Source organism: Mus pahari, chromosome 22 (genome assembly GCF_900095145.1).
Source record: "Mus pahari chromosome 22, PAHARI_EIJ_v1.1, whole genome shotgun sequence".
Lineage (NCBI taxonomy): Eukaryota > Metazoa > Chordata > Mammalia > Rodentia > Muridae > Mus > Mus pahari.
The window spans coordinates 19,385,565-19,390,306 of NC_034611.1; the positions used below are offsets into that span (position 1 = coordinate 19,385,565).

The 4,742-nt window shown below is 41.6% G+C and overlaps 1 pseudogene; it reads left to right on the forward strand.

The window, feature by feature from the left end:
* Nucleotides 1–905, forward strand: part of LOC110338582 — a 95,520-nt pseudogene extending 94,615 nt beyond the window's left edge.
* The last annotated feature ends 3,837 nt before the right edge of the window (nt 906–4,742 follow it).

The window sequence follows — 4,742 nt, forward strand, 5'->3', positions numbered from 1 at the left end:
TCTTCCTCTTCCTCTTCAGGAAAACACCAAATGGTGGATGACCCTGGTGCAGTGGGAGGGCCCAGAGGACGGGGGGTGGGGGGGCAGGATTAGGAGGCTGCGACTGGCTTCCACGGAGGATTTGGCAGTGGACTTAGGGGCCGTGGTCGTGGTCGAGGCAGTGGGGCTCTTGGAGGTAAAGCTGAAGACAAGGAGTGGATCCCCATCACCAAGCTGGGCCGCTTGGTTAAGGACATGAAGATCAAGTCGTTGGAGGAGATCTACCTGTTCTCCCTGCCCATTAAGGAGTCTGAGATCATTGACTTTTTCCTGGGTGCATCCCTAAAGGATGAGGTTCTGAAAACCATGCCAGTGCAGAAACAGACTCAGGCTGGCCAGCGGACCAGGTTCCAGTCATTCGTCGCTATTGGGGACTACAATGGTCACGTTGGTCTTGGTGTTAAGTGCTCCAAGGAGGTTGCTACTGCCATCCGAGGAGTCATCATCTTGGCCAAGCCTTCCATCGTCCCTGTGCAGAAAGGCAAGCCCCACACTGTTCCATGCAAGGTGACAAGCAGATGTGGCTCTGTGCTGGTGCATCTCATCACTGCCCCCAGGGGCACTGGCATTGTCTCTGCTCCTGTGCCCAAGAAGCTCCTGATGATAGATGATTGCTACACTTCAGCCAGAGGCTGCACTGCCACCCTGGGTAACTTTGCCAAGGCCACCTTTGATGCCATCTCCAAGACTTACAGCTACCTGACCCCCGAACTCTGGAAAGAGCTTATCTTCACCAAGTCTCCTTATCAGGAATTCACTGATCATCTTGTGAAAACCCACACCAGAGTCTCTGATCAGAGGACCCAGGCTCCAGCTGTGGCTACCACATAAGGGTTTTTATACAAGAAAAAATAAATGGATTAAGTCTGCTTAAAAAGGGAAAAAGAAAAAAAAAAGAATATTATCTCAACAATATTAATCATTAATTAATATGGAATGCTTAATTAATCATTAATTAATCACCTCAATGTGGACACACATTGAGGATGCAGCATTTAGAGTGAGGCAGACTCATAGCCATTTCTTTTGAAATACTCAATAGATTATAAAAGTCAGAACCTAGCAGAGTAGCCTGCTAGCTTAGGGAGATGGCCCTGAGTGAAGATGAGAAGGGGGGGGGCAGAGCACAAAGTTACAATGAGGCCACAGCTAAGTCAAAGCTGTCACTTTGTATGATCTTTAAGTCCAGAATGAGAAATTTTAAGCTGAGGATCTAGATGATTCACCGTCCTATCCTACCCAGCTGTGCAGCCATGAACTACAGAAGTTGCCACCACTCCATATTACTGGGCTTCCTCTCCCCAGTAAAGGGAAAGAACTATGCATTTATGGAGTGGTGGATGGATATCACCATGATCCCACAGTAGAGGAGACCTGATGGGGGCCATACCAACATTACTAAGACCAAGTGCTCAAAAACTATTTATAGCCCATTAGGCACTGTTCATTCATATCAGTCACAAGTATCCTGTGCAGATTTTGTGAATGAAATAAATATGTGGGATCTCAGGATTTCAGTATGGCTGTGGGGCCAAGGACATTTGTACATTAGCTGAAAATGAAAATTTGATCTAAAGCATTGGCTTTTGGGGCTCCAGTTGTATCCCATAATTATATTCACATATGGATCATAATTTCTTCAGAAAACTGTCAAGTACTAATTCAGGGAGAGACTTTAGTGAACACATACACTAAATGATGCATAAGCAGACATCTAGTAAAGAGAGGGGACTTGTCCTAAGTCACATGGCTCATTAGCATTGGAGAAAAATTTTAGAATTATAACACCCTGTCATCATTTAACTGGTTATACCTGAGAATATGTTGAGACCCAAAAATGCTTACTAGATTCCTTTAAAATAACTGGATATTAAATTAACATAAATCTGTAGATTCTCATTGAATAAGATAATATACATTCCTAATTAGAAGTAACAATAGAAAATATATTTATATTGTTTATAGAGGCACAATACAATTCTATACTATTAACAGGATAGTTTAACATATCTAATTAGATAAAAATCCAAACTATATAGTATACTAACAAGATGTAACCAAAAGAGCTATCAGGTATTTATGATAATGATCTAAGAAAATGAATTAAATCACTAGCATTATTCATAGATAGAGAATTTTCTCAAGCAGGATATAATTAGAAACATACAGATAGATCAACTTTTACTTATAACCAAAGACATAACAATTAAAGCAAAAGAACTTCTACATGGTCATTTTGCATTTGAGAGCCAGGCTGCAGTCTGAGAAATGCGTTGTTGTGCGCACACAAGTTTATTTTGTGTCACCCACTCTACTCCTGAGCTATAGAGTACAACCACAGCTACATTTTTGTTTATCATTACATGGCGCATGGGTGTCTTTTCACTTCAGTTTGCTTAAAACCATGAAGTTTTGTCCTTTCCAAGTGTCTCGTGGTTCTCCCCCTTTCTTCTCATATCCTTCCCCTGGCCGACTTTCTGTGACCCTGGACTTCGTAAATAAGAGTATCTTCCAGGCCCGTCTTCCCCACTTCATGTCTCCTTCTTTCACAAAGCACCCCATGAGAGCGGAAGCCCCAGTTTGTTGTCATCAAAAAACTGACCACTGGTGAAAGTGATAGAAAGCCATTTTGGATGACTTAAGAGTAAAAAGGGATTTACTGGGAGGTTTCTGAGGAATTCCCAGAGTGGTAGGAAGGGGTGGCCAGTGCAGTAAGAGACAGGTTAGAAGCTTAGACTGTTCTCAGGAATTCTGCAGGATGGATCTTCAGACAGTGTCCCTTGGATACTGTCCCTAGATATTTTGCTCCAAGAGCTCCTTAGACCGTTGACACTTTTCATAATGTTTAAGGAGCTGGTTTCTCAGAAACAAATTCAAAACCACAAGCAAGTCAGAGAAAGTTCGAGTGTTTGTGCTCCAGTGAGTAGTAGAGATTCACAGAAATGCTCACTGGAATCTCTGTCGTCTACCATAAGCTTTTTCTTACATGTCCAGCTGCTCCAATCTCTCTGCCCCAGCCCCGCCCCGCCCCCCATTCCTGCGCCGCTCTCTGATTGGACCTTATGAAGTCAACTTGGCTTTGCTCCCAGGAAGAAAGAAAACTCCCTCTTCTAAGAATAGACAGGGAGCTTTGGAAATTCAGCTGATAAAGGCCTTTCTCAATTTTAAGTTTGTGAGTTGAGTCTCTGAACACAGCTATCTCAGTATTTATCATGACACATATTAATAACTAGAACTCATGGAGTATCTCTCTGGTCCTTTTCACTCTCTAGTGAGAATCACATGTGAACTGTGAGGATTCATTTTGCCTCAATTACCACAGCAGCTGTGTGGGCAGAAAGAGAAAGAAAAAAAAAAAAGTGAGGCAACTTTCAAAGGAGCATTTTCTAAGAAAGATTAGAGGAGAGGGAACTCCCAATGGAAGCTCTAGGCAGGACAAAGAGCTTTGAACGTCCTCATGCCTCCCACCAAATACTTCACCATGAATCCCTTGGTCAAATTTGTATTTGTGGATCTCATATTACAGCACAATTTGTTCTTTTCTCAGTTTGAAGATTTGAACTCCTGCTAGAGGCTGAAGGACAGCGTGACCAAATCATCTACAAATGAGGAAGGATACATACTCACATGTAAGCATGTGTAAGCACACGAGTGCACATACACACTCTTTAAGACGGAATGGAAATTAAATAAGAAGAGCACTGAGAATAATGGAGAGTCGGAGGCTCATTCTAGCCATATGCATCAAAGAAGGTTTCATAGAGAAGACAAAATTTAAAATGAGTAATTGGATGGGTATATACCATTTCTCTAATTCACAACTGACTAGCAACCTTCTTCATTCTGAGTGCGTGAAAATACACCATAGAACATCGGCTCAGTTCGATCTGGGTCATAGATATGTTTGATTCACTTTCCAAAGCTGCTCTTGATTTCTCCCTTGCTTTGTGTGATAGCAATTCTTTAAGCTCTCATAAGGGGAGGCAAATTTTCAGCCTATGTCTATGATCTGCCAAAAGGCTTTCAGGTTCTTAAAACCTTCTAAATTCCAGGAACAGATACTTAGAAGGAGCGTAAGGTGGAGGGAGAGAGCAAGCTGCACGCCTCTGCCGGCGGCTCCTGTTTATCAGCTTTCAGTGGGCGATGGGACTCAAAAAAGAATACACCCAGTACGAAACTGAGTGCTCCTTTTTGTGCATGCTTTAGGACATAATTAATTCATTTGGAAAACTGCAAATGAGTGAGTGTCTGGTTTTTGTGCCTGCTCTTGGACCTCTTTTTCCTTCTGTTGGGGTTGCCTTTCTAGCCTTGATGGGATGGTTTTCGCCTTATCTTATTATATTTTATTTTGCCATGTTTGTCTGTCATAGCTTAGAAGTCTGCTCTTTTCTACTAAGAGACATGTGGGAGTGAGTCTGGAGCGGGAGGAGATGGGGAAGAACTTGAAGGAGTGAAGGGAAGGGATAATGGGCTTGGGATTTATTATGAGAAAAGAATCTCTCTCCAGTAAAAGGGAAAAGACAGTGAAGAGCTTGTTTTAGTATTTGCACTAGAAGATTTTTGTTTTACAATTATATGCTAGAGTCTAGAACACATTATTTTTATAAAGTGGCTATATTAATTCTCTATGAATTTATTGTAATATCTAATATCTCCATTTTATTGAGAAATATATATATATATATATATATATATATATATAT